Source organism: Argiope bruennichi, chromosome 4, assembly GCF_947563725.1.
Source record: "Argiope bruennichi chromosome 4, qqArgBrue1.1, whole genome shotgun sequence".
Classification (NCBI taxonomy): domain Eukaryota; kingdom Metazoa; phylum Arthropoda; class Arachnida; order Araneae; family Araneidae; genus Argiope; species Argiope bruennichi.
The window spans coordinates 47,567,100-47,581,343 of record NC_079154.1 but is presented as its reverse complement, the minus strand read 5'-3'; positions in this window follow the sequence as shown (position 1 = coordinate 47,581,343).

The following is a 14,244-nucleotide window of genomic DNA, read 5'->3' as shown; positions in this document are numbered from 1 at the left end:
AATGTCGATTACTTTTTATTAAAAAAATCTAATTAAAATTTGAACAATCCTTTCATAGTGAATATTTACTATTTCAGAATTAAGATTCTTACCAAATTTAATAACTTTATGCTTGCGGACTGCTTTATAATGAATCATACAATTTATCGGTATTATACAGAATATAAAAATATTAAACCATGAAAGAGCTTCAGATAATGAAATTAAGTATACATTGATGTCTTTATACCATTAACCTCAGTTCCCATTTTTTTAAATATTGGCATCAGACAATTACAACCCATAAATCATTAATCCAGTTAATATTACAGAGGAACAATTTTTAAAATGCAGTATCTTAATTCGAATAGCACAAAATAATTCAATGAATTTAGTGTTCTTTTTGGACTGTATAAAATTTAAATATGGTCTTAGATATATTACAATACAAAAATTTTGACATAAACCACTTTGAATATAATTAAAAGAATAAAATTTTGTCAGTGATTTGTATTTCAAGGACCATAAACTTGTTGTAAAAGGAAACAAGGGTTACGAAACGAAATGATAATCCAGCTTTCATGTAAAATTCATAGAAATGGATCCTTTACTCAGAGTTTACAATGCTTGCTCAAAATATTTTCCATCTATAAGAAAATAGAGATGCGTTTAATATTTATGTACTATCACTCAAGTTAAATTCAGATTATTGCAAATATTTAGAGAAATGATTGCATACCATGGCTTTTGGAAACAGATAATAAATCCACATGCATTTATTTATGTTTTGTTTTATTATGTATTTTGAAACTTAATTTCTACATTAGATTTTGTAATAAAATTTGCAGAATATTAAGATATTTTACAAGCAGCATATTTCTGAGAATTTCATAACAATAAAAATCAAATTCAAATATCATTTGATTATACAGATATTTCTGCTTTGTATCATTTTTATTTATCATTAAAATGTTTTTATTTTTACTTTCTCAAGCACAAAACATACGAAGAAAAAGTACTATCATCGTCAAAAAAATCGAAAATTTCATGAATCTCCACACTTTAGGCCTTTCTTTGTATGAATGAAATGGTTTGAAAAAATGAAAAATATGTGTATCTGAAAAACACATTTTTAAATTATGTCTTTTTGCCTGTCTGTAAACACAATAACGTAAAAACGCTTTAAGTTACACGGGTAAAAGTTAGTATAGGGTCTTTACACAAAATTTGTAGATTCTTCTCAAATTTTGAATGAAAGCCTAATGAGATATGTTTGTCCTGCTGCCCAAACAAAAGTTAACATGATGACTAAAATGTAGATTCTTGAATTCTTAAATTCAAGTTGTGTGTGTATGTGTGTGTGTGTGAAAGAGAGAGAGAGAACTTTACATATAAGACCATTTAAGCTTCAAAATTTGTCCAAATATGCTTTGAAGAATGGGAATGTGCACCTGGGAGAGGTTTTTTTAAATTAAAATTTTAATTAATTCAGAAATAATCTAGATTTTGGTACTTTTTTCGCTATAACTTCCGAAAATTTCCCCACACAATTATGACTTTTACGCCATTTTAAAGACCAAAAAATTATTTTTGTAATGATATCGATTTAAAAGTCGTGCAAATTTTTTTCTGCATTTTGGCAGTTTTTAAAAATTTTTTTTATATAATTTTTAACAATAGGTTTCATTGTTGAACTGAAATTCAAACCATTTTTATTAATCCTGTAAATATTTAATTGCATGATTTTTTACCATTATTGGAAGCTAAGCTCGAAGAATTCTGTTTAATATCTGTATAGTTTCCAAGAAGAAAGAGCAAGAGGGATTACAGTAGTGCGAAACCCCCCCCCCCCCGGGGGGGCACCTCGAAATGAGGATGAGATGCTTCCGGCATGGTGGTTGGATCTCGCCACCCTGGAGGGTACACTAATAGGTGGGGGATCTGACTCCTCCCTTCGATGACGGGACGTACTTCCTTCGGGGAGGGTTGTACCGTGGCCGGTGACGGCCCTTAGGACTCAACCACAGTTCCCTCTAATGTTGCTGTTGCGGCGGTCCGGTCATTCAGTTTTTATGGTTTAAATCCGTGTGCCTTCTCGGTGGGTCGGAGAGTTAGATGGTTGACTTACAGTAATGCGAATGTTAAAGTATAGATTACACAAAAAATTATTACCTTTTCAATAGCATTATGATGACTTGATTTGAATTGAATTTGTACAAATTATAATTCATTTCAATTAAAATACATGACGCATCTAAAAACTAAGTTCTATGAAACAATTTTTTAAAAAAGGAAACGATTATTAGGAAACATTTTTATTGTGCAATAAAGTACAATGCATTGTAAACATTGAAGTTAATGCTTACAATGCTTACATAATGCATACATATGTCTCAACATAGTTTTCACCACTATTGAAGCATTCATCATAATAGAATACGAATATTTGTATACCCTTAACGCAGAAAGATGCCACCTTCGAAGATGAAGAAACAAGCAGAAAATTTGAAGGGAAAAAAAAGCGTTGATAGTCTTAAAATGGCGAATTTTCAGTTCTCCTCAATTCTCTGCAACAAATCACCATCAATCAATCAATCAATCTTCGGCAAATCATTATCAATCAGACAGAGACAATTTGTTCCACATTGTAAACATTTTCAAATCCTTCTTTGAAATTTCGAACCTATCTTCCTACCATCGAATGACTCATCACTTTTTGTTCATGAACTTCATAAATTTATCTGTGAATTTCAATTGGTTTAATATTTCAAGTATTAAAAATTTGGATGATCGAGCGTGTCTCGCTTACGACGGGATATTCAATTTAAAAAGAAACCATTTTAAACTCTCAACACACAGCTACTGTAGTACTTAGCGATATAAAAATGACCTATTGTTCGTCAATGTGTTGGCAAAGTGGACACGCTTGCATGAAATCCCGAACTCTTCATTTCCGCAGCAACATTTGAATACGAAACTTAGTTTCTGTTCTGTACCTTTCTATTTATGATGGGGGGGGTCCCTTCTTAATTTACTTATTTTATTCATAATTGACACATAGAGAAAATATCTTACTGAAATTTTCAAACATAAAAATAAATAATGCGAATATAAAAGAAAAAATGCAATACCAGTAGCCTTTAACTAAATTTAAATTGTATAGTACAAACCCTATTTGCACAAGATATTCTACCGTAATGCGAATGGTAATGCTATGGTAAAATAAATAATGCGAATATAAAAGAGAAAAATATGCAACACCAGTAGTCTTTAATTAAATTTAAATTGCCTAGTGCAAACCCTATTTGCGCAAGATATTCTGTGGTTCACGATGTTCTGGGAGATTCTGAATGTTGAATAGATATCGTAACCATGTTATTGAGTATTTTATGATAATAGGAAAAATATCATAGTTTCCCCCCCCCCCAAAAAAAAATTTCAATTAGAAGCAGCTGTAATATATAGATAAGTAATGATACTTTTGTCAATCAAGAAAAATAATATTAAATCAAGGAAAAAGAAATACTTGAACTTGAAAGAAGTTAGAAGTAGGAATTTGTAGCAACATAGGTTATAATCCCCTGTTATCCTAAAAGTAGAAAGCAAGAAATTTCATCTACAAACACAAGAGTGCGCATAAAAACAAATTGGAATTTCAGTTAGTTAGTAGTTACACAGCAGTTTCGCTAATGCGATTCAGTCCATGTTCAGGTTTCTAAAGTTTAATTGAAGAAGTACAACAAAACAAAGTGTTCACGCAACACGGAGTGATGATCAGGTAAAAGACCCAAAGAGGCCCCAACAGAAAGTGATGATGATGCCGTGTCCGCGTTACCACGGAAAGGGAGTGCAGCAGCTTCTGAGGGTAAAGCCCCTGAGCACCCGAGGGCAAAAAGTCTGACTTCTAGCTCATATGAAGATGAAACTCGCCCATTCGCTTGCACAACCCCTTTTTACAGGGGGCACATTCACACACCTCACAGATAGAACACAGATGAAGAACAACCATGCCCGAACAGGAAATCGAACCCGGGACGCCCAGATCACGGGGAAGATGATCTAACCCTATGCAAGGATGCCGGCAACAGAAAGTGATCATTGAAGTTAGTAGATATTGAAGTGTTTCATCACTTGAAGAGAAACTTGAAGATTGGTTTTGTTTGCAGTTATTTTTCCCAGAACATTTTTGAAGGAGATATCTTGTTTATCTAATAGTAGAAAAGTCCACAGTTGTTCTATAATAAGTATATTTTGTTTGTTCCTATAATAAGTATATTTTTTGCATGAAAGAGTTATGTGTTCAATATCATTTATGCTATTACATTCATGACAATACTCTTTTGCATTTTTTATAGCATAAATATGATAGAAGTTACAGTTTTTAACTTTTTTGAAGATTTAAAAATAACATTTATTTATAGTAATTTTATAAAAAATAAATATTTTTATATATCTATACTTATATAAAGCTCAATGTGTGTCTGTGTGTTGGCGCTCTACAGAAAAGACCATTTGACTTACAGCTACCAAATTTGGTACATGTATACCTTGGAGGTCGGGAATGTGCACCTGAGGTCACTTTTTTAGAAATTTTAATTAGAATTTTAATTATTAATTAAAAACTAACTTTCCGGCCAAAAAATCTTCATTTCCCCACCGCCAAATGAGTAAGGCTTCAGCATTTTTTTCCCACGCTAATGAGGCTTAGGCTTAACATTTTTCGGCCGATTATTTCAAACGATTCTGTTTATTTTCTTAATGTTTGATGCATTTAAAATTAAACGTTGTTGATTAATCGATCTTTCAGATTCATTCTGAAGTACTTTGAATTAAAATAAAACAGAATAAAGGAAATTAAGAATTTCTAATCCACATAGCGTTACCCCAACTGGCTAGAAAAATTCACGCATTTGCGTTACCATAACCGGCGTTGAAAATTCACGCATGTGCATTGTGTTCTTATTATTTACATCTATTTTCAATGGAAACGGACTTGATTTAAATTATTTTTAGGTTAGTTGTATGCTTTTGTAATTAAATTGTATTTGTTAGTTTAAGTTCATCGCTTTTTAAGTAATTTTTTTAACTGTTTTCGACCGATTATTCTAAACGATTCTGTTAATTTTCTTAGTGTTTGATGCATTTAAAGTTAAACATTGTTCATTAATAGACCTGCTCATGATGAATCTGAAACAATTTTGTTGACAAATTCTTGAGATATTACATAAATTAAGAAAGATATTCTTTAGTGCCCATAAGGTTTAAATGCTCAGTGACTCTGTTTTCAGTAATCAGATTATAAAAAAATGCTTTGTTTCAGTAAAAAATATTATTATATTAATTGCAGATCAATCATTTCCACTTTAATTTAAAGCATACATTCTACGGGAGCTAACAGAAAATTAGAGAGATACAGATTACGTTATGACTGAAGGCCTCTATAATATTATGAGTGAATTGAAATTTGAAGTTTTAAAATATTTTAATGAAGAAGCTATTAAAGTAGGAATTACATAAAATATTTAATTATTAAAATTTTAACGAGCATTAAGAGTGGCGAACCGGCTGGTCGCCAAAGGCGGCTAGTCTTTAATATTTTCGGAATTTTGTTTGAACAATCTGAATGTAAACAATAATAGTAATTATCATGGTCTTTAATAATTTGTGAGAAGAAAATATTTATTAAAAATCTAAACGTACAATTTTTGAATAAATGATGCGAAGCAATTGTTTCAAATATAATATGAGATCAATCCGCATAATATATAATGAAAGATATAAAAGTAAAACAAGCTATTCTACTCTATAATAAATTATGGAAATATGTTTCTAACAACTTGGATATTAACTTAACTTTAATATAACTATTATAACTTTTTTTCCTTTAACTATTATAACTTTTTTTCCTGCAAAATTTTATGTTCTTAATTTAACACACACACACACACACATATATATATATATATATATATATATATATATATATATATATATATATATATATATATATATATATATATATATATATATATATATATATTGTGATTAATTTAAACTTTTTTAATTGAATAATTCATCTAAAAACATGAAAACTTTATTAAGAAATGCATTATTGGTTTGGAGCATAGATTTTAGGTTGCACCTGATGGATGTTGCATCATTGCTTTCTACACTTTCGTTTTCGGTCGATTCTTGATGGTCATATTCATAAGAATGATTTCTTTTTATCACGGCTTTCATTCAATTAAATACAAAGCGAAGCCCAGAATTATGAAATGCGTAATCCAAGCAACAATTACTGAAAAAATTTGAAGTAACTGATGACTTCGCCCTCTCTTTAGAGAATTCGTCGAGGTGTAAGCAAATAATGTTGCACAATTTTCTTCCATACTTTAAATAAGGTAGTAAATGGGAATATGCAGTTGGGTCTGATCGAATTTCAGCTCTAATACTTCTAAGTTCGTAGGGAGAAAAGATTGCTTTTAGTCTTCAAATCAATTAGTCAGTTGTGTTCTCAAAGAGCTTTCACAGGCAACCGGAAGATTAGTCCCGCATTATGTTTCTTTTGCTTGCCTGTTCATTTTCTTATTTTCTTAAGACTTTTTTTATTTTATTTCGATGACTAGGGAACTTTCAAAATAAAACAATGAACACAAAGTATCGAACTCATAGAATGGAATAGTAAATAAACTAGATTTTTCAAAGAAACAGAAACAGAAAACAACCTTAAAACAATTGTTTCAGACACATATTGCAAGTCTACAATTACAGTAAATAAACCATATTTATATAAAACTGTCATTCTGCTCATAATTTCTGAAAAAGAACTTTCTAAAAGAACGAATAGCATCAAATTGTCAGAGACTTCAGAGCCTTATTATTGTAATAGATTTACACTTGTTTTATTTATTGCATAAATTAACCTTCTTAATAGTGCTAACTCCTAAGACATTATAAAGCTCTTAAAAATCTAAAAGTCGATTCATCAGTCTTCTAACTTTCGAGGCGTATGCACAGATTGATGCATATACATTTTCTTTTATTGTTTGTTGGTAGAGACAGCATTTTTATTTCCAAGCTACATAAATAGAGCTCATATAGAATAAATAAAACTATCTAAAAAAATTGAACTTGATATTTGATCTAATTGCCTAATTTTATTTCAGTCTACACGAGAGTCTGATCAAATAAATTTTGAGATTAAAGTTGCATTTTAGCTTGTGAACACAATAGCATAAAATGTTTTTAAATAGATGAAATGTATAGAATCCAATCCTTATTCATTATAAGATCAATTATTTAAACGTAAAGTACGTTTAAACGTTAAAAGTACATAGAAATCGACATCTATTTATTTAATTCTAAATTAAAAGAAATCTCAGTTATGTATAAAAGTTGCAGTGTAAATTTTTGATAATTTGCTCTTAATTGATTAAGAAATTAAACTTTTTACACATGCCAGAAATCAAGTTAAAAAGTTGAACTTTATCAACGACTTATCAAATGTTGTGGGATGGTATCATAAATCTAGTAATAAGATTTTATCATTAATTCGAAGCCTTTTGACTATTTCCCAAAAGATCAACATCTAGAAATAAATTTTTTAAAAAAGTAATGTCTCACAATAAATTTTATTAATTTTATGATTGTAGGATTGTTGGCCAAAGTTGTTAACAACCGATTACCATTTTAAAAAACACACTATTTTAATTTCGTAAACATGAAAAATACAATCCTTAAGATTTATAACTATGAAATATAGAGGATTTCTTACACTACTCTGGAAATGTCGGAGAAGACATCTTATTGCATCAAAGCAATTCCTTACCATATCTGTTTAATAATCAGAACTTGCATGCTACACAAAATATAACGCGTTTTTCATTTTCCATCAACACTCAACATTTGTTGATAGGATGTTTGCTTTTCAGTGCAATACAAATTACTGTCCACTATTTAAGAAAAGCTTCCTTTAAAAATAAAATTAAAAAAAAAATTTAAAAAATTTATTTGAAATAGTGGCTATGGTTTGCTTAAAACTTTCTGCCATATTCTCCAATAACGTACTATCCCCATCCTCTCTCATAAAAATGTGGGTTACGAATACCTTCCATTGTTTTTGGCCAACAAAATGAAATGAATCTAGCATTTTCATAATATCTATCACTCGAATATATGTTTTGAAAGCCTTATTGCTGATTTATTAAAACCCAAATTTGGCATGGAATTGCAATTGTACCGAATTTTCTCGATTTAAGTCTTTGCGTTTAAAAATTATTTCATTTACAGTCAGACAAAAGAACAAACTGACAGGTGGCCAACACTTTGATAGATTGGTTCAAAATTTGGCAAGTATCTGCATTTTAGATACTAAACTTGTGTAAGTGTATCTAGCTATTTACGTTGTGCAAATTATATAGATTTCATTTGTATTAGAGCAGCAAGACAAAGAGATTTCCTTTTAATGGATCTTGTGTACAATTTGATAGAAGCTCAATTTTGTTGAAAGTTTGTAGTGAAAGCTTATAAGCCAGTTAACACCGACGCTTCACGAGCAATTGCTTTTATATTGTGGTCATGTTACTGGACTGCGAACCATAAGGTCCCAGGTTCTATCCTCGCTCATCCCAATCCTCCACAAGTTAATGCAAAAATTTCTTATATTTAAGTCAAAACGCTTTTGTGTTTTTGAGTTATCTTTTTCACAGAAAGATAGACAGACATAATCCCAAAAATGTATTGTCAGGAGGTTTGAAACAGAGAGATTTGTTAACATATCGAAATCGAAATATTTGATAATTACAATACTTTATACTTTCACTATACTTCTCATATGATATAATAAAAATATATCCGAGTTGAATATAAATATTTCAATGCGAAAAGCTCTTTATTATTAACTCTGCCGAGTTAAAGGTGCTTATTGAAATAGTGATCGATTCTAATTGATCTTATAATTAGTGTTGAGACTCTACCTGAATTTCATTTCATTCAGTCGTTTCTCCGCTAATAAGATTCAAAGATGTGGGATCGTAATGTGAAATAATCCACTCGTTTTTAATCTGACTCCATTTTATTATCTATCTAAATTACAATTCTATTTACATGCTATATTTATATTTAGTTGCCATATACAAAAACATACATTGGTTTCGCGCGCAGTTAATTCTGATTTTAGAGTTGTAAAAGCAAGTTATAGCTCTAGTATGATTAAAGTTAAAATTAGTTTTTAGCCAAAGGCGCTCGTAACATCCTCCCACCTTTTGATTTTTAAATTAGGAGGTTACAAAATCAAAATTAACAAAATATTGCATTCAAAATATTTAGAAATCAAAACATGAAATGCACATATTTGAAAAGTACATAATAAAGTTTAAAAGTTAGTTAAAACGTGAAGGTTTAACCACTTTTCTTCCACTTCTAGTTTTTGTTTCATAGTCGTTATTTTCCGAGCTCGGGATTTCGATTTCTTCATACGAAGCAACCGGTTCGTTTTTTCTCGCACCCACAGGATCGTCATGGTCTAATTCCAAGGGGTATAAACGTTGCACTGGACGCACAAGTTCCCCACTCGCTGTTTTTAGCTTCACTACTCGGATGCAGCCATCTTTCCCAGGAAACACTTCGATTACCAATCCCAAAGGCCAGTCTAGTCGCTTTTTGATATCACTTTCAATTATAACAATATCTCCCACTTGCACTTGTCTAGATTCCTTTCCTTTTGGCTTCTTCTGGATTAACAAGCTTAGATATTCTTTTCGAAATCTTTTCCTCAAGTCCTCTCGTAATTTTTGTTGATACTGATATCGTTTGGAGATATTTACTTTATCCAAAGTATCCAAATCGGGAACTCCTACCTTTGTAGTCTCTTGAATGAACATTGAGGGAGTCAGTGGAATTAAATCATTCGGATCTTCCGATAGATAATTCAAAGGTCTAGAATTGATGTTGGCTTCTACGTCACAAAGAATAGTGAACATTTCTTCGTAATGAAGCGATGCCTTTCCTAAAACTCTTCTTAAAAGCTTCTTCACCATCTTAATCATGCTCTCAAAAAATCCGCCCCACCAAGCAGCTGTTGGGGGGTTAAATTTCCACTGAATTCTTAAGACGGAGGCGTCATTGACAATCTTGTCCCAATCAAGAGAACCCATCAAATTATTTGTTCCAGTAAAATTTGTTCCGTTATCGCTGTATATAGTCCTAGGTCGCCCTCGTCTTGCGACGAATCTTCTAAAACCTAGAAGGAATCCATTAGTTGAAAGACTCTGTATTAATTCCAAATGAATGGCCCTATATACAGCGCAAGTAAAAAGCAAGATCCAGGCCTTTTTCCCATCCTTTAAATGAAGCGGCCCTGCTAAATCCACTCCAGTGACTTCGAATATCAAGGCTTCCCGTACACGATCTTCCGGTAGTGGCGCAGGAATTGATTCAATTTTCTTGCTCGTATATCTTTTGCATCTTATACACCTTGAGAGCACTTTCTGGACAGTTTTTCGGCCCTGCAGAATCCAAAATTTTTGACGGATATCTGTTAGGACAACTTGAACTCCAGCATGGGAAGAGATCAAATGATGTTCGAAAATCAATCTCTCCACTAATGGGTGCTTACAAGGCAATACTAGAGGGTATCTAAAATTTTCTTCATCATCTCGTCTAGTAATTTTAGTTTTCAATCTAATTAGTCCATCAGAATCATTAAACACACAGAGTGATTTAAGTTTTGATCTTGCATCTTCGTTATTAAAGGTTTCTTGTTGCACGATTTGTATCACCTTTCTTTCGGCGGCATCTAGTTCTGCAACAGTTAAAAGATCTTTCATCTTGTTAATTGGATTTCGGCAATTTTGTACAAATCGTAGCATCCATGCTATCATTCGCACAATTTTGGAATATCTTGAGAACTTGTACAAATACCAGGATTTATTCAGATCTGTAGAGTTGACTAAAGTTACGACCCTCTTTTTCCTTTCCCGGAAAACCTCTTCAAAATTGTATTCAGAGTCTGTCGCTGGCCATTCTTCTTCTGGAAGTTTCAACCACTGTGGGCCCTCCCACCATCTCGATTTCAAAAATCCTTGGATTGAACAACCACGGGAAGGGAGATCAGCAGGATTGCAAGTGCCTGGGAGATGCTTCCAAGCATCCTTTGAAGAAAGACTTCTTATTTCTTCTACTCTGTTATTCACGAACGTACCCCAATGATCTTCTTTTTGAATCCAATGAAGAGCAACAGAAGAATCTGTCCAATAAAAAGTAGGTACGTCTCTCAAAGACATAGAATTTTTAATGTCTGAAGTTAACCTAGCTCCAATGCAGCATGCCAATAATTCTAGACGAGGTATTGTAATAACCTTTAAAGGTGCTACTCTACTTTTTGCCTCTATAAAATATATTTTGACTTCCTCTCCCAAGGTATTTCTCAAAAATACGACAGTACTGTATGCAACTTTGCTGGCATCACAAAAGGTATGAAGACTTAGTCCTTCGGTGCAGCCATTGATCTTTACACATCTAGGGATCTTAACTTCAGACAGCAATTTCAAATCAACAATCAAAGTTTTGAATTTTTTCTGAATGTCATCTGGTAGAATTTCATCCCACCCTAAGTTTCTTTTCCAAATATTTTGCACTAAGAGTTTTAAACATATTGTCACAGGACATAAAAATCCAAGTGGATCAAATATCTTTTGAGACGTTGACAGAATATTTCTTTTACTGCAAACATCAAAATTAAATTCTGTATTTTGTAAATCACAGAAAAGGAAATCTTCATTTGTATTCCATAACAGTCCAAGTACTGAGGTTGGAACAGTTGGCTCGTCCCGACTTAGGTCCCTTGTATATTCCCAACCTCGAAGATCAAAACAAGCCTTGGAAAGCAACAGCTTTGCTTCTTGAATGAATCGGGTAAGATCATCTTCATTGCGCACGGATGTCACACAGTTATCTACATAAAAGGAATTCTTCAATATTTCGGAGGTTTCAGGAAAGCACTCTTTACTTTCCTCTAGATGATTCATCAAAACCGCTGCCAAGAGGAAAGGACTACAAGTGAGGCCAAAAACAAGACGGCGGTGACGAAGTATCTCAAATTTTCTTGTTTCGTAATCTTTCCACCAAAGAAATCGCAAAACATCTTGATCCTCTTTTGCAATTGAGATTTGAAGAAAGGCTTTTTTAATATCAGAAATTACCCCAATGTTATTTTGTCTGAATTTTCTTAAAATGGGTGGAATTTGCTCTATTAAATTTGGTCCCTTTTCCAGACAGTCATTTAAGGACGGAACTTTCTTAACTCGACAAGAAGCGTCAAACACTGGACGTACTTTGGTTGATGAGTTTTCCTTAAAAACACCTCGGTGCGGCAAATAATAACTTGGATTTCCTTCCTCCATTTTGGGCACTTTCTCTATTATATTTTCCTCAAGCCATTCTTCAAAAACAGCTTCATATTCTGCATATTTCTTTTCACCTTTTAACTTTTGTGAAGTACGGATACAACGTTGTTCAGCTGTGGATCTATTGTCTTGTAGAATTTCTTTTGCTTCTATCCAAGGTAGCTTAACTATGTATCTGCCATTTTCATCTCTATCCACTGCTTTCATAAAATGATCCATTGCGTTTCTTTTCATTTCTTCTTTAGATTTAGTTTCAACTGGATCCATAATACCTAAAGTTTCTAATTTCCAAAGATCAGAGATAGAGCTATTTTGTATTAGCATTGAAGTCACCAGTTGAGCGGAAGTATTTTCCTCTTTTCCTCCAAAAACTTTACCCATGATCAGCCAGCCTAATTTTGTTTCATATGCTACTAATCCACATTTCAGAGCATATATATTTCCTGAGAATAACTGTCCGCAAAAGTCAGCCCCTATCAGCAATTCAATGTTCGGACAATCTTTGCCTTGATCAGAGAGTATTATATTCTTTTTCTTCAACTCCTTTTGCCAATTTCCTTTGTGGATCCGAGGTATTTTTCCGCATATAATTGGTTGATCGAGGACTTGCATATCGTAAGTGAATCCCGTATTCAAATTCTGAAGGGTTATTTCATATAGTCCATGATCTTGTTTTTCTAACGTAGTTCCACCAAATACCGAATGTATGATATTTTTAACTTCAATGGGCCTCAGATTCATTTCTTTAATTGTTTTCTCTAGTAAGTATGATCGCTGCGAACCACTGTCAATAAGAGCTCGTACTCTGCGTGTTTTTCCTTCTGCTTTAATATTAACTTGCAATGTTTGAAGGAGAACTTCTTCAGCAGCACACTGATTGGATAAATTGACATTTAGATTCTCTTCCACCTCAGGTGTTTTGACTTTTGGTTTGTTTGTTGGCAGATCTGGACACATCAAAGTCCAATGCCTCTTATTACAAAGCAGGCACTGTACATTTGACTTGCAAATTCTTGACCTATGGCCAGGCTTTAAACAAGTGAAGCAGCATTTTTTATTTTTCAAAATCTTTTGTTTCTTTTCAAAATCAAATTTTTTGGCATAGTAACATTCTTTGCTTTCGTGAGGTTTTTCACAAAAAACGCAGATGGTATTATGTTTTCTTTTTTCTGTACCTCCTGAAAACAAATCTGTAGCAGTAGCCACAGAATCAGAATTCCTCTCCTTACACACCTTAGGTGCAAATCCTGATTTCGCTAAGCGAATTCTTTCCTCACCTTCTATTTCTGTTTTCAGAAAGAGTAATAAGTTTTTCAGTTTTTCTGAATAAGCATTGCTTTCCGGGTCATGATTTGGTATTATAATTGGATTACGCAGCCATACCCTGAAAATATCTTCAGGTATGCAGGATTCCACCAGGGGGAAAAGCATTGCTGAATACTTGTCTGATGTTAAACCAATTGATTCTAGAGCTCTTAAGTAAGTTTCTAATTTATCATAAATTTGCGACGTGCTTAATTTCCTTTTAGCTTCTGAAGCATTTATTATAACTAATTTTAGTAGCTCACGAACGTAGTATTCAATAAGCAACTCATCCTTTCCGAAACGCGATTTTAAACTTTCTATTGCCTTGCAATAATTCGCATTTGTTGGAGGATAACTGTCTATAATTTCCCGAGCTCTAGTTCCTTCACTTACACATTGGATCAAATATTGAAATTTGTCTTCATTTTCTAATTTATCATCATCATGAATACGCTTAAATTGACTCCAGAAAGCCAGCCAATTCTTAATTTCACCGTTAAATTTAACGAGTTCTATTTTAGGTAACTTAAGTTTTCGTTTAATTCTAGGAGAAACA